Source organism: Hermetia illucens, chromosome 1, assembly GCF_905115235.1.
Source record: "Hermetia illucens chromosome 1, iHerIll2.2.curated.20191125, whole genome shotgun sequence".
NCBI lineage: Eukaryota > Metazoa > Arthropoda > Insecta > Diptera > Stratiomyidae > Hermetia > Hermetia illucens.
The window spans coordinates 135,300,333-135,322,426 of record NC_051849.1 but is presented as its reverse complement, the minus strand read 5'-3'; the positions used below and the strand labels follow the sequence as shown (position 1 = coordinate 135,322,426).

Here is a 22,094-nt window from a genome sequence, read left to right as displayed (position 1 = left end):
ACGGTTCGCAAGCGGGAAAGGATCTTTCTAGAGTAAAACTGTCCTGACAAGACTGTGACGGCGCTGTCTTGGTCGCTGCGTAATAGAATCGGCAATAAGTTCAACGAGCTCAGTTCCAAAATACAACTTTTCATTACCAAGACTTGTTGCAATAAGATTCGACACAGTTCGAAGGCTTAGACGTTTAAAAATCATCAACACAGCTGGAGCTATTGGTGCAGAAACGCATCGAATATAACTGTGGTTCCATAAAATGTACATGTTTTGTCGAGGAGTAGAGCGATCGCGCTGGAGGACTACGGAACATCTACAGTCAGTTCATAATACAGCCTTATTTGGTACGACTATGCAACTTACTGTGGGTGCAGCAAAGTAGCTCGAATTGTGCTTTTCTAAAAGCTGATTACAAAAATATTGGATCATATCATATGCCATCCATTCTTCAAAACAAAAAAATTAGCCGCTACCAGCGTGAATCCCGAACAACAACCTTTTAGTACGTAGCCACGTCTTCAAGCTGCTTTAACGCAGTTGCGCTTTGCTTGTTTAATTACAAAATTTCACTTTTTGCACATTTAACACTGATATTCTCCCACTTCTTATGTACATTCCTTGGACTGTAAAGAAAAAGATCCAACAATTTTGAACACAGTCTTTCTGAAATCGGTTCAACTTTGGTCCTTCGTCAGGCATTAATGTAGCTTTAGCTAGAATGTGTTTCCGCACTTAACAATTATGAGCAGATATAACTACCTCAATTACATTATACATACATATGTATAGTGTTCAATGTAAGGAATGCTGGAATACTCTACATTTACATTCTCCTCTTTTCCGAAGCGGTCATACAAGTACATGTTGGATAATTACATTTCACGCTTTAACACCACCGAGTTCAAGGTAACATCGCGCAAATTCTTCAACACATAAACACCAACTCAGACAAGACTAGCCACGTATGGGCTCAAATTTCAAATGAATGAGTTACCCGCCACGGCCTCTGCTCTGCATCAAATTAATAAATGTACCTTCAAAGAGGTACTTCTTCAATTTGGCTGTTATAATGGCGATCGAAAAAAAATCCCAAGAAGATACAGGTCATGCTGGGCAGTATAATAGTATTGGAACATGCATGGTACCTATTAGAACTTTATATACCGCAGTACTGAGGTGGTACATTTTTTACTGTTGATGTCCAACGAAATCTTAAGACCGGAGATGTGGTAAATTTACAGGAATCTTTATTCCGGCGGAGTCTAGAAGTTTCTAACAATTTTTCGGATCTTATTAATCCAATCATGTTTTCAAGAAGGAGGATTTATTTGTAGCTCGTCGTTTAAAGTACATTACATATCCGCCTATGTTAGGAATTTGTGGTAGTGAGACGATGTCGTCAGCAGAGGAACCAGGCAATCTGGCATAATCAATAAGCACGTTCGATTCATGCTCTGAGAACCAAAGATGCCTAAACAGTGAGTTATGCCCTCTAATCTGAGTTTTTGACTTTCTGTACTGGTTTTTCATGTTCATTAACATTTTCCGAACATCAACTGGTCTACTTTTACCACAGACTGTTAACATAACAATCGTGGAAAAGATCACCAAACTCATCAAATCAGAAATTCTAGAATATTTTAATATTATGCAAATTCTCATTTGTACTATCAGATTTGCATGCGAAAATTAGCATATACATAAATATATGCCGATCTATTTTAAGGAATCATTAACCTCATTCACTTGAGATTAATCGCTCAATTAAAATGATAAGATAAGAATCGCACTAAATTGTCTCTGCTCGTATTTTCTAAAATAACATTACTTTCACCCGTTTTGCCTTGACCCAAAAGCAGTCTGCAGAAGATAACAATAATGCAGCCAACATTCAGATGAGGGTCAATCCACCAAACGGGCTCAAAGGCGATCATTACGTGTTTCACCCTTTTCTTTCAATCATTTTCCCCATTACATCAATCGTGACCATGAAGCAAAGTTCTCGCCTATTAGCTGACTAAGTAACCTTTTTCGAAACAATATAACGGAAAATCCGACAATGTATCTACGTCCTCTTATAATAACATAACTCCCTGACAAAAAAAGATTGTACACCCCTTATAAACCGGGTTTTCTGGTTTCTTTCAACTCGTTTTCCCAATGGAGGTAAACCTAACCAACCAAACTATTATTTAACGGATATCTGATATCTGATTTTATTCACTAAATGTCGAGGATTCGAGTAATTCGGTTGCTTTCCAGTAAATGTTAAGTGAGTTTTTCGAAATTAAACGCATTTTAATGAACCGGAAAGGAAAATTAAGTGCAGAAGAAAAGGAGAGAATTCTAGTTTGCAAGGAAGAGTCTTCATCTGTGCGAGAGATAGCTCGCTGAATAAAGAATAAGTCGGGAAACCGGAAGCTGAACACTTCAGGTATGAAAGGTTTTGTGTATTTCTTTTATAAAAACATTTGTCCCATTAGCATCTAACATGTAATATATGCATATATTATGTGAGAATATTTACTTTCGGGTGATATTTACGTTGAAAGTCTTGAATTTGTACAGAAGCGACAAATTTGACCTCCTATGACTTTGTTAATAATTGTGCGATTTCCACCAAACATGGTAGGATCATGCTCTATGTTATAGCATACATTGCTGCAAATTTCGCGATTCTAGGATGGACCTAAGGAGGCTTTGCAGTCAATTACTAAAAATCATGGTAATATACAATTATTAACTTTATTTGAACGAATATCGGTATGAAGGGCATTTCGGAGCATTTCGATTGGGTAGTTCCTAAGAATGGGTCAGTGAAAGAAATGATCACTTTCGACCCCCCGCACTCCCCAGCTTCCCAGCAAATGTCAAAACTAAGACTAAGATTGGTTAGGGTCTTTAGTACTATAACTATAATCATATTGAGTGAACGAAAACTGTACACCCTCTTTTGCATGTATGGAGACCCCCCTTAAGTTCGACGTCGAATGATGTAACTCACTGTATGTGTGAACGTTCGCAGTTCCCACTTTTCTACCAAATTTGGTGCGTGTGCGTTTGACAGAAAGACAGTAAACCGATTTTAATAAGGTTTTGTTTTACACAAAACCTTAAAAATAAGTCGACTGTGCGACGTTCATTAAACTCTATGAGCAGACTGGAAGTTCAGAAAGGACAGTAAGAAGTGGGAGAAAAGAAAACTGGAACAGATTGCAGTGAAATAATCGGATTAGCCCTCGAAATAAACTTAAAACGGCTCGAAAAATTAAACAAATCAGCACGTTTTCCCACTCCCACATAGCTAAAAATCAAAATACTCCTTGATTCCAAACTCCAACTACGCCATTCATATGAGTTCACTTTATATAATAACGTCATACACGTCTCAGCAATAAATTTACGTGAAATGCAAAACTTTCACCTTCTATAACTTTGTTAATAATAGTTGGGTTGCCTTCAAATTTTCCAGATTTATATCTAATATATTATTATATATTATATTTATATTTTGTTCTTCTAGAATGAACTTAAGGAGGATCATCGAGTAAATTTCTAAAATATGGTAATATGCTATCATTAACTTTATTGGACCTAGCTTTTACATCACTTCACATCTGCGAGTCGCTTCGGTCACGCTGCTCCCAGGGCAAAGGTGAGGCAGCTTCTGATGGTTTAGCTCTGCCCTGGTAAGAAACCTTAAAGCCGCCATCGCCTAATTTTTTGTTCTGCTTAATGTTTGCAGTAACATTACTTATTTTAAAAGTTCTGAGGACCTTGGCTCTTATGGACTATTCCTTTCAAGTATCCACACAGGAAGTGGTCTAGAGGATTTAAATCGGGCGCTCTTGCAGGGCATCGTACGGAGCCATCACGATCTATGCATGCATGGTTCATGATATTTTTATCTAAGAAAAAATGTAATTGTCCGATTATATTGAAAATACATCCTCTTCTCTTTCGTAAGTGGCATATTTTGTATTAAATCGAGCAGGATATAAAAAAAAGATTTATATCCTTCACTTGTAAGTTGGTCGTAAATAATGTATGCCCAAGCTTTAAAATTACATCCACTTAGATAATATGCTTCACGATTCACTTCGCTAGTGACTACTGTGGTAATTAAAAGCCCTTTCTTGGGTAAAAAACATTCCTGGCATACAATTTGTCCGGTAGATTTGAAACACCGCGTTATAAATGCTTAAACCTTGTGTGGAACTTAATCCTTACATAGTTTCCAAAGACAATTTTTCTGTAAAATTATGCGTACAATTCAAACAATGCCGTTTGTCGTAACTTTTTCTAATCCCCAGCGAAGGTTTTCACAATAAATGAGCTATTTAATTGCTCATCGTAGTAGATGGTCTTTCCGAGCAATATTGTATAAATAGTTCCCTTTAGTCTCCGTTAAATGTGTCGAAGTATGAAAAAAATACGCAAATGAACAAGTGCGCAAAATTTTTTGGTGATAGATGTATGTTATTGCGAAAAATTGGTGGAGTTCAATATCTAGATAAGGCAGGTAAATGTTAAAAATATTCATTTTGACAAGTGAACCTAGGCTTGATGCCAATGTCAAAAGATTTCAAATTTCGATATTATTTTAACTTTACATATAGCACACTAAACCCATCGGGATCAAATGGTATTATAGGTCCGATTTGGTACCTATGATCGAGTAGAAAACCTGGGAAACATTTGCTTAACCAACATCACCAGATCTGCAGTTCTGGCACAGACTGCAGACAGAGAACGAAGAAGACGAGTCTTAGGTGCCAAAAAAACCTGACAAACTGTACCAACAAGTCTTGGATGTTGTTAGTTGGTGTAGGTTTGACAACCTAACCGAAAAAACCTATGATGTTAAGGCATGAACCTCGGACTCCGTTGACTGAACAACGGCGGACCCGGTAATGAAAAAGGACAAATGATTTGCGTATTTTCTCATAAATTGTGCACTGTTGCATGTACAGTTCAAGAGCCTGCCCTGTATCAATATAACAATAATGTCACAGCGTTGCAAAAGATGCACTGGACAGGAACCGACTATGCACTCATTCACAGCTGAGTCGACTGGTGTCCGACGTCAAATCACGATACAAATACTACTGCCACCAGTGAAATTTGAACCGCGACCGTACGACAGCACTGCGCTCTAATCACTCAGTTATCCGGACACAGCTTGCATAAAATAATCAATGACCAAGCACTGTGGATTATCCAACTGCCAGCGTCATATGAAATTGTAATTGGATGTATCTGGTTTGCACGGAAAGCATTGCACTCCACATGGGACCACTTTCAACCAAATTGATCAACTGTCAGAAAATACAGGGGGCTAGTATACATTTAGGCCAATATCTCATTGACATAGCGCGCAGGTTACAAACAAAGCCATCTGTAACACCGAGAAATGGAAGTGGCAATAACCACAGCGAAAGTTTTACCAACCAATCAGTAAGATGAAGACATATACACCCTAATGCCCATTTTGTCGAAACAAAGAGGGAACCTGATTTGCGATCATAAGGGTATATTGGAGCGATGGGCTGAGTATTTTCACTGCTCAACAACCAGAATATCTGCGATTTGGAGGTGCCGCTGCATCACCACACACAGAAGAAAGAATTCTTACAATTCATCGGCATCAGAATCATAAGTAGCCAGGAGCCGATGGGATTACCACCGAATTGGGTAAATATGAAGGTGGCAAACTATTGGGGGTTTGGGACAGAAAATGAATGCCTTACGCCCGGCAACGAAAGAGGAGATATCGCACAGGGCAGCAGTTGTAGAGCTATCATATTGCTGAGTATCATCTATAATATGTTCTCCGCTATTTTGCTGGGGCGAATAACCCCATATGCCCACGACTTCATCGGCCCGTACCAGAAAGGCTTCACTCTGGACAACACCACAACAGGTCAGATTTTCTCTCTATACAATGAATGGAGAAACTTTTCTCTTTGGGATATCAGGCACCCTAAGTCCAGATCTACTTGATTTTGATTTGGGCTTGAAGTATTGGCGGTTTTTAGTTCGATATAATTCGCAACCTTGTCGTGTTTCCGGTTATATAAAAATGATGAATTGAACCCGGACGTTTGTAATTTCTACTCAAGAAGCCTAGAACGGACACCGGTTGTTGTGCCATTTATAATGGTGATGATGCTAATCCCAAACTCAGCCAAAGGATCAGGGTTAGTGGCAATGTACTCAGAACTATCCTCTGCAATAATAGAGTTACATAAAAAATAACCTATACGATTCTACCACCCCAAATCGTACCTAATTCCCGCAGATGGCAAGTATTAAGACCAATCAATTAGAAAAGTAGCCTTAACATCAGTAACTTATTACCATATTATCATCCACCATGGAAGCCGAAACTGCAGAGATAAAAGTCTCGGTGCACATAATGAGGATGAAAAACGAAGTATTAATTTTGCTGACCGCCACTGACAGTACTAACCTCCTTTTCCTTTAGCCTTTGTCCGGTCGGAAGCAGGATCAGCTCGTGTTGTTCAACTAGGCCATTTTGCCCGGCTTGATCTAGATAAAGCCGAAAGGTTCTCAAATCAGGCCATCCTTTTTGTCATTTCCGATCGACTTCGATGCTCACACCAATCTTAACAAGTGACTTCTCGTCAGCGCGAATTACATGTCCAGACCATCGAGGATGACTCTATCGCAGTGAATCAGTGAACCCGATATTAATCGCAATCATGGCATGTTACGCCACTGGTCCACGTAATATTTTTGTCTCTGTTAACGCGGGACGATGCTCTTTTTCGGTAATCACCCAGCACAGAATTACAGAGGGCAGTAGGACAAATGCAGTAGATTTTGGATTTGGGATATTCGTGAACGTATCGATCGGAAAGAACCAAAGTTGTGGAACGACACTTCATCCAGATTGCGCTAATCCCTGAAACAATTTCATGATCTATTGGCTTGATCCGAAATATTTAAATCACTCAGTTTTGGGTAAAGCGTTGCGAATGACAATTATAGGTACATTAGGGTCGGTCGTCAAAAATTCTGTTTCTTCTTTAAGATTCAGCCTCAGACCGTACTGCAAGAGTCGACCTTTCCACTTTTGGACAGGTTGATTGAGATCGACTCTGTTATGAGACGCTAGGAAAATGTCTGCATAGAGCAATGTAAAGGTCTTGGATGTTGGATAATGCGTGTTACTACGTCCATAAGAAGAACAAAAGGAAATAATGAGAGGGTTTAACACCGACAGAGATATGAAGTGGTTTTGATATATCTATCACACTTTGTTCTTCGCTGTAGAGCAATTTAACGCAGCGGACAAGCTATTTCCAGGTATTGCTGCAAAAGCACACCCGAGGAGTTTGTGTTACATGCGGCCAAGTCCTTTCTCTATATCAAGAAATGGACACAAATACTAAGCAGTGTACCCATACCTTGAATTGAGTATTTACCCCAGTTCTTGTCTTCATTTGATTCGAACGAGTTGAACACTTTTTGAACGAATAAATTGAATAAGAATCGCAGGAACGTACTCTGCGTGTTGTCAACGCAGTGAAAACAATTTATTCCCAGAACTCAGAAAGGACCCTTGGTTCTTTCTTAGAGAATGGACATACGACAAAACCAAAAACTAACGATACTGGCCCTTAACAAGAATAATAATAGTAAATAGAAGAGTATTATATAAAATCTGATTTCAAATTTTTTTGTGTTAAATTTATGAAGAGAAACTTCTACAATTAGTTGAAAGAATTTTCTGAACTATAGAACTAAATTACACCCTTACATAATAGTCCGCATATGTGCGTACATGTGTAAACAATTTATCTATTCTCATTTGCCATGTTGTTTCTGTTTTGCTGCATTTCCTCAATAACAGCATTCTTCCCCACTTGTTCAAAACGGGCAGAAGATTAGCGGCGATTATGCGATTGTTTTAATTACTCAACTTGCAAACACGCCATCAATTACCACATAATGTTATATGAACAGTATTTCATTCATCTTTTTGCCTTGGGAGGTGAATTTTTACGAAAAATCGATAATGGGGAGAATACATGCAGACGCTTAAAAAATAGATTAACTGGAATATGTCTGTGTATTTTGCAAGCATTATTGTCTAGATTAGATTTAGCCTTTAGATTATAACAACATTACGTCGAGTTTCAGATGCTAACAGCAAACGCGGAAATTAATTATGAAACATTTCACAAATATTTTTCCAAAACTCAATGGGTTTGGGTATCAGAAATTATGATTTAATGTTATATTGACACAGTGTTAATTAACACGATAAATTGATATAATAGCTCATCATTTCTGGTTAACTTTGAATGCGGTGGTCTGAAATATTCAAATGAGAAATTCTTTCCTTTCATTTTTTCATAAATCCATTTTGGAAACGGTTTTTGCAATTAAGGGGGTTTCCCTGAATTTTTTTTTTATTTTCAAATATATTATCCAGGTCACCGCGTTTATCATTTATTTATATATATACGTATACATATGTAGGGCAGGATGTACATAGCAAAAATTATTATCCGTTCCCAGTGATTGTGGCCCAGATAACGCAAGTAATAACTATAGAGGGTGGTTAAATTATTAGAGCCACTTACATTTTTCATATAATTTTAAGAACATGATATTTTTTCATATTAAGTGTATATTATTTAGTTGTTGTTATTATTGTTTTTGAAAGATATATGTTTCTTTGCTATATTTTTTTTTAAATGTTCTGGTGACACTGCATTTTTAAACGTAGTTTATAGTGACCTCTGCTATTTACGATATAATAGCTGTTTGGACGAACACGTGTTCAACATTGATTTTCAAATTACTTGATTGATTTTAATGAAGTTTTGTGATTTTTCCCCCTTGATAAGTACCTATTTATTCATTAGTTAGTTTGTTTTTGGAATTAATCTATGAATGACACAGTTATATATACTTTTTATTTTATAGGTATTGATTATGAGAAAAATTAAAATAACTCCAGCAAAAAATTTCTGAAAAAAAAAGTCGATTTTTTAGGATAAAACAACTCAATTGCATTGATATCAAGCGTTTCGCGACCGCGGTTTAGACAGAATCAAACAGAAAGTTAGTGCAAAATCCACAAAATGGGATGACAAGTGTGGTCGCAAAAGTTCAACCTCATCTAGAGGTGAGCGAAACATAAGGGATATTTGTATCCAAAATAGAAAGGCTTGTTCAATGACCATAATGGGACATGTTTTTCATTTCAACGTCCATTAAAGAAACCACTTCTGCAACCTGAGATAATGATAAAGTGGCGCAATAGATACAAATACCATTTAAATTTGATTGATGACGTTTGGAAAAAGGTGACTAGACTTCTTTTTAATAAAAATAATCAGCCATTTAGCTTCCATGTAGTCTCTGTTTCCCAAAGTCCAAAATTAACAATTTTTTCTGAGTTTGCCTTTCTGTGAATCATTGATATATGCATCGACCGACAAATCAGGTTTTTTAAGAACACCTGGTGAAAAACTCAAAGAAGATTGTATCGTAAGGTCAAGCGTCCATTCAAGTACAGGGAGCCTATAAATTGTCCAAGAGAAAATGAGGCAGGACTAATATATAAAGATCTTGGAAACCAGAATGGTACTTAAAGGAGACGAATGATTATCAAAAAACAACTCTATATTTGTGAACGTCTCTGCTTCATGCCAAAAGATCAAAGAATGATATAATTTAAACAAGTTGGGAAACCGGAAGCATGACGCTTCAGGTATAAAAGGTTTTGTGTTTCCCTATTTGAGGAGCATTGGCTTATAGCATTGACCCGAGATATTGAAATCGCTCAGTTCTGGGTAGGTTACTGCCATTGTCAGAACTGAGCGATTTAAATATCTCAAAGGGCAGGTTACTGCCATTGCCAGAACTCAGCAATTTAAATATCTCGAGTCAATGCTACCAGCCAATGGGGAACTGCGTAAAGAAATTGTTTCAGATCTTGGAAACCAGAATGGTACTTAAAGGAGACGAATGATTATCAAAAAACAACTCTATATTTGTGAACGCCTCTGCTTCATGCCAAAAGATCAAAGAATGATATAATTTAAACAAGTTGGGAAACCGGAAGCATGACGCTTCAGGTATAAAAGGTTTTGTGTTTCCCTATTTGAGGAGCATTGGCTTATAGCATTGACCCGAGATATTGAAATCGCTCAGTTCTGGGTAGGTTACTGCCATTGTCAGAACTGAGCGATTTAAATATCTCAAAGGGCAGGTTACTGCCATTGCCAGAACTCAGCAATTTAAATATCTCGAGTCAATGCTACCAGCCAATGGGGAACTGCGTAAAGAAATTGTTTCACGCATTAATGCAAACTTTTATAAACTTAAGGGCGGTTTTACTCAATTTTCCCAAAAATATGGTAATATACTATAATTAACTTAATTTGAACAGATGTCGATATGGAGAGTATTTTGAGGCCTGGGCATCGTATAGAAGTAGCTTCATGATTTTTTCCAGATTTTTCGGTTGGGCAGTTTCTGAGAATGGCTCCGTTAAAGAAATCATCACTTTCCACCCCTCCCACTCCCCGCCTCTTTAATAAATCTCAAAAGTAAGATAGGCATCGAAAAGTACTGATCGAGACCTTTCATTTGATACCCTACATGACTATATTTGGTGAAAAAGAATTTTACACCCCCCTTTTACATGTATGGGGAGCCATAATTATAATATCATAGTATATAGTATAGATTTAGAATAGTATAAATAGAACCTTAATGTCTACAAATGAGCAAACTTGTTAGCACTGATGAAGGGAACAAGTGGTTCCCGAAATATCGGTATTTGCAAGAATAAATATCCACACCAACGAAAAAGAAACAACAAGTTTTTATTATTTCAATTAATTAGATTCTTCTTGAATGGCATTTTAATGTTTCACTCGAATTTCAACTATTCTCGCTAATTATGACGTCAGCATCTTATTTGTATGGCTTAGGATGCTGTTAATTAGCACGAAATTAATAAGTTTGAACTTCTATAACTGTGACACTAATAGTTGGATTTTCATGGAACTTGACATATGTATGCACGAGACTGTCCTCTATGTCGGTGCAAAATTTAATACACTTGGGATGAACTTAAGGGGAGGTTTTTAGTCAGTTTTTAAAAGTTGATAATATACTATTAGTAAATTTATTTGAGCAGATACCGGAATCTTTCGACATCTCTCGAAGATTAGATTTCACATAAGTGTTTTACACAAAACCTTAAAAGGGCTGCAGATAAATAGATTCTTCACAAATGCGACTTTAATTCACCCGAATGTCCATTATTCCGGGTAATTATGACGTCAGTATCTGATTTGCATGGCTTTGGAAGCAGTAAATTCGCGCGAAATTGCTAAGTTTGAACTGCTATAACTTTGGCGTTAATTGCGAAATTTCCACGAAATTTACCACGTATATAGGAAATATTGTCCTCTATGCGGGTACAAAATTCGGAAGTTCTAGGATGAATTTAAGGGGGGTTTTTCAGTAAATTTCTAAAAAGTAGTAAGTTACTATTAGTAAGTTTATTTGAGCAGATATCGGAATGGGATATATTTTGAGGCCTAGATTTCATCTAGGCGCACCACTCTGATTTTTTTTCGGATTTTTAGGTTGGGTAATTTCCGAAAATGAGTTCTTTGAATCGATTTTAATAAGGTTTTGTTTTACACAAAACCTTAAAAAGAAACCCAAACAGAAGCTTTCAATCGGCCTGATAATTCACCGGGACTTAACCCCACGGAAAGCCTTGAGGATCAATTAAAAACACAATATTTTCAAGAAAAATATGATAAGTATATACAGTGAACTGAGGCCCTTAATGTGGTTAACCATAGAAGCAATGAAATGAAAATAAACTGCATCAAATGTATTGAGAGTATGCCATGAAGATTAAGAGCTATGATTCCAGCAAAAGACGGCTTGACTAAATACTAAATGTTTATTTTATTTTCAACGTTATGGAGCTATTTCAGATGTCTATTAAATGCTGCTTGATAACATAATTAATTTCTAAAAATTGATAACATGTTTGTTACATTTAATTGCAGGCAAACTGACATTATGTTTTTTTTCAAAAGTGGCGATAATAATTTGGCCACCTACTGTTAACCCAATTTTGTCATTATACGGAAAATTAACGAAAATATAAGAAAAACAAAGAGTCCTCCTTCTCCGAAAAGGGTCACAAAGCTTCCATAAGAGGGTAGTCTGCCCTAAGGCGCAGTTTCAAAAAGCATTTTTTTTACTTTGCATATTTCTACGCCATATGAAGGATATTACAAAATACAATTTTCTTCGTAGGTTTATGGAACCTGAAACATAGTCGCCTCGGGCCGTTCTCAGCACTTTAGTACCGTGAGAATCCTCCACCCTTTCAGGAATAATTAACTCTCCGATTGTTGACAAACAGACAAAAAGGGAAAGGTTTGTTTTCTTGACATTGCAGATTAAATCGTCAGCCTCCCAATTCAAGTTTTTCATCATCATTTACCTTTAAAAGAGATTTCCACAAAGTTGTCTTTTTTGACTTTCTGGTATGACTTCTATTAGTCGAATTTAAACACTAAAAACTATCCCCAGAAAACATATTCAAAGTACTACCGGTTCAAAAATTCGATTACGAATTATTTAGCAAAAAATAAAAAAACTCTTAACTAACTTAAGTCCGAAAAATTAGGTTAGAATATTTTGTGTTCCAAGCAAAAAGATTAAAAATAAAAACTTCAAGTGAAGTGGTTAGCAAGTTTAAACGAGTCCGAATACCGGAACCTGTTGCTTCGGGTATAAAGGTTTTGTGTTCATCTTATGTATGTAGTGGAGTGGAAGTGGAGGTCGGTGGACATACGGTCGTATCAAAGCCGGCTATCAAATACCTGGGGGTAATAATTGATACCAAATTGAGTTTTAGGGAACACCTAGAGTATGCATGCCAAAAGGCAGCCAGTGCCACCACGGCGCTTGCAAAAATGTTGCCAAATATTGGTGGACCGAAACACTGCCGGAGGTTGGTCCTAGTCGGAGTGGTGCGCTCCATCCTGCTCTACTCGTCGCCTGTGTGGGCAGAGGCGTTTGCAAACTCTCAGAGACGGAAGCAGGTGAACTCGGTTTACCGGCGGATGGCTTTGAGGGTTTGCAGTGCTTTTAGAACCACATCAGATGAGGCAGTATTGGTGGTGGCAGGCATGATCCCGGTTGACATTCTGGCCAAAGAAATGAGTGTCCTGTACAATGCAAGACATATGGAGGGGCATGCACAGCGTAGAAATGCGGCAAGGTTAGAGTCGCTTGATCTCTGGCAACGCAGATGGGACGAGTCTACGAAAGGTCGGTGGACGCACAGGCTCATTCCCAACATTAGGGTGTGGCTTGAGCGAAAACATGGGGAGACCAACTACCACATTACCCAGTTCCTCACGGGGCACGGTGGTTGCTACAGGCAGTATCTGCACCGCTTTGGGTTGGATGATTCTCCGAACTGTCCCAGATGCAATGGCATACCGGAGGATCCAGAGCATGTGATGTTTCACTGCCCACGATTTGCGATGGAGAGAAGGAGTTTAAACCTGGTGCTGGGCAGGAGCGGGACCCCGGAGAGCTTGGTTACTGAGATGGTGGAGTCCGAGGAGAAGTGGCTTGCGGTTGGCTCCGCAATCATCCAAATGCAGGAGGAGTTGCTGAAGGAACAAAGAAGGAGGAAAGCCGCAAATAGGAGAAGGATGAGTGCTTAAGAGCAAACCTACCCCGCGAAGTAATACCTCAATGGTGGTCCCGCGGAGCTGGGGCTGGAGAGACCGGGGATGGGTTTTAGTGGGTGTGAATCCCACACGCGCCCGCTGTAGTTCCGCCGTTCGGGCGGCGGAGCTGCGGCGGACGTGTCTTTCTAAGATTTCCCACCTCCGTGTACGCACAAAAAAAAAAAAATGTATGTATGTATGAAATTAAAATATTCTTTCATACATTTTTTTCAAACTACAAGATATATGTACATATTACAGACGTAGATATTATGCTCAGCCTAAACAAACAAACATTGACTATTACCGAGTACTATACTTATACATGCACGTATACAAATTTTGGAATTACTCCGTGCACAAAAGCATAGATATGTAAATATACAGTACGTATATTGATACCGCTGGTTTAATGTACAAATATATCTATCTGCATTAGGCACTACCCCAAAGCTTCATTAGCATAGGCATATAAATATATACATAATTGGTATTTATATATAAATGATTAAAAAACTAAAACAAAATGTTTCCCTGTTGTCCAATTCATATGGGTCCACTTTGTTGTGGTATTGATGAATTGACATGTTATGATGACGTCATACACGTTTTCGAATGCACGAAATTCACATAAAAATGTAAAAGTTCCACTTCCTATAACTTTGTTAATACTAGTTGGATTTCCTTCAAACTTCCCATAGTTATGAATTATGTTATCCCTTATACCACCTCCAGCAAACTTTAAGATAATTCCGACTAAATTTCTAAACATGCTAATATACTCTTATTCACTTTATTTGTGCAGATATTGGAATCGGATGTATTTTGAGGCCTAGATTTCGTTTTCATTTTGATTTCATTTGGTACCCCACAAGGCCATATTCTCTGGAAAAAAATTATTTTATTTCACACGAAACATTAAAAAGGGCCGAGAGGAATTCTAAACAATCTTCAACATTTCCAACCTTCGAAAATGAAAAAAAGTTAAGAAAATTGTGGTTCTTAAATGCAAGATAATGGACGTATTCCTTTATTTGCAAGGATGTTTGGCAATGTGCCCTGCCAGTGAATGAAAGAGAGACCTCAATTGCATACTATGTGAACTAAAACGGGATACTAAGCATATGGTCGGAAACTACGAGAACAAGAGTATAATGACACTGACGCAAATCAACTTTAATCACGGTAAGGTCGATCAGGTTAAAAATCTCTGTAATAAACAATTTATGTATATGTGATAAATACACGAAATCAACGTTGGTGACTGAAATATGCTTCTGCATATCCTGCATAGAAATTTTCTATGGATTCTGGGAAGCTTATGCCTAGTTAGATACATAATCGACCACCGAATTTGATATGAATACTTATCAACGGAAGTTCTGGGTCAGTTATAATTTAAATTTTGTTAGTAGCCACTACCACGAAAATAAAACCATCATCAGGAATTAAGTCCCCCTTTGAAATCTTCACTCGAAAATAAGAAATGATAAACAAATCTTCAAGGAGATCTACCAGCATGCCCTCGCAGCTCAGAGGTCGTTGCTAAACCTGATCAGGTATTTCTTACATAAGTAAATTTAATGCCATTCGTCATGTATATATACACTGCGAATGAGTAATAACTCTAAGAACAGGAATATCAATCTTCTTCCGATTTTCTAAAAGTTAGATGAGACTGATCTCTTATTTTATGTTTCTGACAAATGATACATTCCTTCGACCATTTAAATGGAAAGGTTTACCTGTCATCGACTTTATAAATCTTCGGAGAAACCGCCATCTCATGGCATTTACAGAGTCCCGAAAAAGTAATTGCAAATGGCAAGAAGGATCTCGAGCAACCTAATCACTGTTTCTTCATGACATACGTAGGAAACACATTTTCGCAGTTTAGCAAACACTCGCATGCTCTGAAGAAAACTTCAATTATATTTGGGGTAGAATAATTGCTTTCACCGTGTCGTTGCGAGATGGATTATATCATACTAAGCTCCAGGGAACATACATCAAATGAATCATAAATACAATCCCGGGCATAATCTGTGTATTCAGACTGGATTCTAGAAAGCGTATTCCGAAGCAAGCAAGAATTCTAATCTCAAATTGCAGAGTGCTTCGAGTATTATCAAAACACATTGCGTGCTCACGACATATGAACTCTTATCGAAAAGAATGGAGAAATGATTCAAGCGAACATGAGGCCAGCCTAAGATTTATCTTATCTGCCCAAATGAAATTTATTACATTCGTTCAAACTAAATAATTGACAAGTTGTACCCTGCACGACTCCCGACATTTACGATAATTAAGGCCATTTTTTCGTTTCTACTTTTTGTGCCTTCGCTCGTTCGCTGTATTACAAACGACATAAATTTAAATTCCCCCCACACAAACATTTTGGATTTGATGACTTTAATTCCGGAAACGTCGAACAATATGATTCCGCTTCTCTATCTTATATTAATTTTACACGAAAACAAAGAGCTCACCAGGGGAAATGGTGGAGACGCCTCAACGAAGTCTCCGTTTTGTCACGGTATCGTATGGGGCCACGAATGTAAGGCTAACATAACAATAGGAATGTGTGTAATGGAACAACGAATTATTATTAATGATTAAATAACCATTTATCAGTGCATTCGACGGAAAAATGTGATTTTATCACCTTAAATCCTGGTAGATATTGAATAAAGCTTTTTGAAATATTTCGCGTGGTAAAGTCATATGAAAGTCGATTTTAGATTTAGATACTGGGCCATCACATCAATTGGAGCTTATGCTTTTTATACTAAGGAATACCAATATTGTCGCCTAATCTAAGATCAAACGGTTCACTTCGTATAGACAGGATAGATATCTCTTAATCGGCGGGTCAAAGTGTATTAATTTCTGATTGCAGAGACCATTATAGTTCCACTGCCATTAACATGAAGAATCTTTTGATTCATCCGTTCTTTCACTATGGATGAAAAGGCATTTGATACCCCTGGAGTCGAAATCGTCGTCCAAAAAGATTCATTTGTAGAAGGGAAGAAAAGCACTCTCTTAATTCACGAATAGCAAAATTTAGGTGGTAAGTTACCAGCCCTGTAGGAAAACCCCGAAGAGCAGTTGTTTAAGTCACACGAACCAAAGTCGAGGAAAACCGTAGAAGAGTAGTGGAATTTGAGTTTTTTTTCATTATTTAAACAAACAAATATAACTAATAATTTTTGGGTATATTTATTATGTTATGTACGGATAGCTGAGTGGTTAGAGCACAAGGCTATCGTACGGAAGGTCGCGGTTCAAATCTCACTGGTGGCAGGTGGATTTGTATCGTGATTTGACCTCGGATACCAGTCGACTCAACTGTGAATGAGTACCTGAGTTAAATCATTGCCTCCCATAGGGTATCCTGTAGTGTACCGTTTCGGTCTTGAATTAAGTGCACACTTCAAGGCCAAGTTCAAGTTTTTGTTTTAAAATTGTCACGAAAATTGGTAAGAGCATGTGGCCTATTGTTCCCCTTACATACAGCAAGTGGCGCAATTTTGTGTTCAATTTAGGGGGGGGGTCCCCATACATGGGAATGGAGGGTGTAACATTTTGTACATTGAAGAAGCGGTATTCAATTATATGTATACTTTTATGCACGAAGTAAATCGAAAATAGGTGTACGATCAATTTATAAATTTATAATTGTATATATAGAATACAGTATTCGGTAACAGACACTGTTTTTTTGTTTAGGGTGAACATAATGTCTACGACTCTAATATGTATGTATTTCTTGTAGTTTGAAAAAAAAATAAGGAATATTATGGCAACGAATGGAAAAATGTGGGTAAAAAGTTTCTCGCATAAGATGAACATTCCGACTTGTTTGTGTAGGAGAATGATACGTGCCTCCTACTAATTGTCTGGGAAGACACCTTCCGATAAACTTTTGTTACAAATTAGCAAAGAAGGGAGATATTTTGTTTACATTTTTTTTTAAAAATATTGACCATCAATGGCAGACAGAGCTAAAAGAGTAAGGGAAGAGGCGGGGTAGATGTAAAAACTGAAGAGAAGTAATTTCGAAGAAGCTCACATGCAGAATTTAGGTAGACTGAAATACAATCATCGAATTTTGTGTTGGCAGCCGGCAGTACAGTCGAAGAATGGCTAGATCTGAGATAAGACCAGAAGGATCTAAATTGATGTCACTCGAGAGAGCCTTCAATATTCGATAGGTCTGTAATTAGACTATAAAGAACTATAAACTATAAAGTTGCCAAGAACAACTGCGTTGCCTACGGAGCTTATGATACGAGCAGTTTTCCAAGGTGTCGTCAAACGCTGAGGCAATCTGGTTGCAGGATATATTATAGACGGCAATGGTCTAATCAACCGAACTGAAAAAATGATTTAGGGCCACGGAATCGGCTTTGGTGAAGTTGAATTTTGGAACCTTTTCTATTGATTGTATTGTACAAAGTGAGGAAAATACCTCCACCTATGAGTTTACAGGAACACTCGAACGAAGAAATGAGTACCCAATGAGTACAAGCTTAGAGTTAAAAATACAACTATCAAAGTCACGTTTCAGTAAGACAAATGATATCGTGCAATGAGGCAGCAGCCGACATCCGCAATCTAGCAGCATAGTTCTGCAACCTCCTACATTTTAATAGTATAATGGCGGCCAAAACGACGACAGATTCAACCCATCAAGGTTGTGTGGGTATCTTATTTTAAAGGATGCAATAACATCACTCGGATTTTTGTCCTTAGTTTGGTATACGACAGCGGAAACGACAAGCACCCCAGCGTATGCATATATTTCAGAATGTCCTCAGTCAATATATTGCACTAGAATCTGAATAGGAAAAGTTGTTTGGAAGACATGGCACACACAACACATAAATTAGGAGCGGCCAAAGCAAGTGATGACGTTGGTACTTCCTAAGTGGGTCGCTACACTGAGAACATTGGATCTTTGCTACCAATAGGTAATGCAATATATTCGCTCAATGTTGCCGGCAATGCGCTTTGGGTGGAATTTTTAGTATACTACTCTACATGTGCAGTTTGCGTTAAAAGACGAACTCGGCATAACAAATGCTTTATCCGTTTTTAAGCTGTATATGGCAATATGGCGCTCTATGAAATAAGTTTTAGTTTTAACATCGACTTTAAAATAAGAGAGTCAAAGGTCAAAGAGTGTAGACCTAAAGATAGGAGCCATTGCTAGAAATTAGTCATCTCAAAAATCATATAAACATTTAAGGTCTGAAAATATCCATGCCATAATATCTACTCTATTAAATTTAAAATTCAACTGAAAACCCACCTTAAGTTCGTTCTAGAAGTAAAAAGTACACGCACTTTACTAAAATTCCGCCGAAAAGAGCATAACCTATTGGTATAAAATTTTATATTTATTTAAATGCACTTAGTGACATCATTTATGCTGAATTCTAGGAAGATCCCATAGAAACTAAAAGGCGGTGAAAATTTTTTTTTAAATATAGTGTTATAAAACGGAAGGCCTTGATGCAAAGTGTCCTATGCTGCATCCACATGTTTGCCAAACCTGAACACACCCTCGCAAACGGTTAAGTGGATCAAGCTGTCTAACTTTCGACTATCTGCTGCAATCGCGATGCATGACACCATGTCAGTCAAACTTAGCTAAATTCAAGAATGTCTAATTACTTATAGACACGGACGAAGGTGTCTTAATTGCCATTAAGCCGATAGTTCTGTTATCTTTGCAATTTTTGAAAAAAAAAAAATTCAAATGAAATTTACATGATCAATATATGAAGAGTAACGAATCGCCGTACAGTGCTCCCAAAGCTCCAAAAAATGGCTAAAATTTAAAAAATCGTTTTCGAATTCCAAACTTGGAGGAACTAAATACATTTGCATTGATGTGTGGAGCCATCGGTTCAATTCAACTGCCCAGCACTGTGCGGCTTGAACTCAAAGTGCCACACGTTCGCAGGTCCCCACTTGTCAGTAAGTCGCGTTCCAATTGCACTTTTGTTAATCCTACCTTTATAACTTACAGTGTCCATACCCTCAAATGAAGCGCCATTTTGAACCACGAACCTGCAGTACATATATGTATCTCCTTGCATAGCGGCTCCGAAGCAAATACCCCCAATAACAAGGGAGCAGTGTATATGATATGAAAGAATTTGAAAAGAAAAACTGCCACATATGTTCATATGTCCGACCCTTCTGCTCTAGCAAAACGAGGCAGTGTCAAACATAAAATCTCACACATTTTGATTTTTGTTTTATCTTTATATGTACTTCTTTCGACCTGGAAAGAACTACAGGGCCAGAGTATTGCATTCTGTGGAGCCGGAAATGAATTCATGGCTACGACATTAAAAGAGGAAGAGGAACGGCTGAGGGAACTTTACTGGGTGAACTTACCACGAATGGAAAAGTCAAAGATGTTCATGGTGAGAAACGAACCCAAGCGCGCGAAAGATTATTTAAACCTCGCCAAGAAGTGCCTCCGGATCATAGTGGGAATACTCACTGGTCACAGCAGGCTAAACTATCACCTGGGGAAGCTAGCGATATCTACGAACACTGTCTGTAGATTCTGTGAGGAGAATGATTGAACAACACATGTTCTGGGACAGTGTTGGGTACTTGTGCAAAGTAGGTTCAGGCACTTGGTAGAATACCTAACACTTGGAAGTAGGGAACATAATAAAATTTCTGTCGGTTATAGGTTTAAGCGTCATACTATAGTTTATATGTATTCTATAACCAGTAAAAGGACAAAATACTTCTTTCAGGACGCAGGGCGACATACCTTGATATGATTATTATTACCTCCAGGTCCAATTAGCTCGTGATAGAACCCCTAGGATCGCTGGTCGATTGAATGAGGACTCATTATATAGTTCACTCCACTCAAATTGTGAATATCGTTCTGTTAAGGATTCATTGAATAAAATAAGTGATTTGGATTCTTTCGTTGATCTGATAGAGGAATAACTTCCTAATGTCATGCGAGTTTACTATTTCTAGGAAATGCTTGGGCCGGACACGTGCGTTGAGCTTTAACTGACAGTTCCAACTGTACAGCCTTTATACGTTTGGCTCTCAGTTCAACTAAACTCCGCGGTTAAGCTTAGACTAATGAATTTCTAATTTTTTTAACTAAAAGGCTGATGCGATTGTTACGGGTGGGGGCTTAACTGTAAAGATTGTACTGTTGGTGTGTGCAATTTTTTTACGATAGATGCAACTCCATATCCATTACGGACGTCTTCATTTAGAATTTGATCATAGTGTGTTTCACCACTGATCCAACGCAACATCTTCATTCCATTACCGCGGGGCACTCAGAATCATAAAGGGCAATAGGGTGGACGACGCTGCGGTATATTTTTTAATTTGCGACGCTCGTCAATGGATCGATCACAAAGAACGCGAATTGTGGAACGTCACTTCATTCAAGTTGCGCTGATGCACAAAATAATTTCATAGCGTAGTTAATCGTTAGCTGATAGCATTGATCCAACAGAATTGAATCACTGATTTCTCAGCAGGTAGCTGTTACTGACAGTGATAATACCTTTTTCATTAGGGTCGATCAAAAATTTTATTTTATTTAGATTCAGTCGAAAACCATACTGCATAAGGTGATCATTTCACTTTTGGGACCGTTACTGGTCTCAATATTTGTTATGAGATGTTAACACATCATCTACATGAAGCAATTTTTAGGGCCCTGCACGTTGGATGCCCGGGTGACAGTGTCCATAGCAAGCATGTATTGTGTACTCCATCAGCAATTCCGCAATTTTCGTCAAACCTGAGTTGGTTCGCGTTAATTTAAACGATTTTGCGAATGCACTTGTCAAGATTAGTTTCAGAAATTTCCAGGGTATGGGATATCAACCGAATCGGACAGTAATTTAAAGATCCTGGCGAGGTAAGCTTTTTTCCAAATTGGGACGGTTGTGCTTTCCTGCCAGTTAGATGGGATTAATTAGAGTTGACGACTTTTTTGCATAGATCGTACTTATTCAGTTCCTAGAAATAAGGATAAAAGTCCTTCCTCAAAGAGAGCAATAAATACTAATGTATTTCCCTAAATACGGATTTCGGTAGCTACATGATACCTTCTTCAGTGGAGAGCTCAGCCCGGCGTATGGGCTGAAGTGAATGTTCTAGTATTTTCCCGAGACTTTTTAAATGGCTTGACTAGTTTTTCAACGACATTGAATGAGTTTCCTTGATCGGCTTGTCGCGGAACTTGTCATTAAGAGAGATGAAGTCGAATTTAGTATAGATGAATAAATGTTCGACCCCATTTACGCTACGCGACGC

General features: G+C 37.9%; 1 protein-coding gene and 1 long non-coding RNA gene across 2 annotated transcripts in view; one reads left to right on the top strand and one right to left on the bottom strand.

Moving 5' to 3' along the window:
- LOC119661780 (protein phosphatase 1 regulatory subunit 14B) overlaps window positions 1-22,094 on the bottom strand; it is a 150,653-nt gene that overhangs the window by 111,735 nt on the left and 16,824 nt on the right. The window lies entirely within an intron of this gene.
- Window positions 2,165-3,902, top strand: LOC119661785. The gene is made up of 3 exons (XR_005250617.1): window positions 2,165-2,428; window positions 3,518-3,649; window positions 3,740-3,902. It is a non-coding gene; the product is annotated as an uncharacterized LOC119661785 (long non-coding RNA).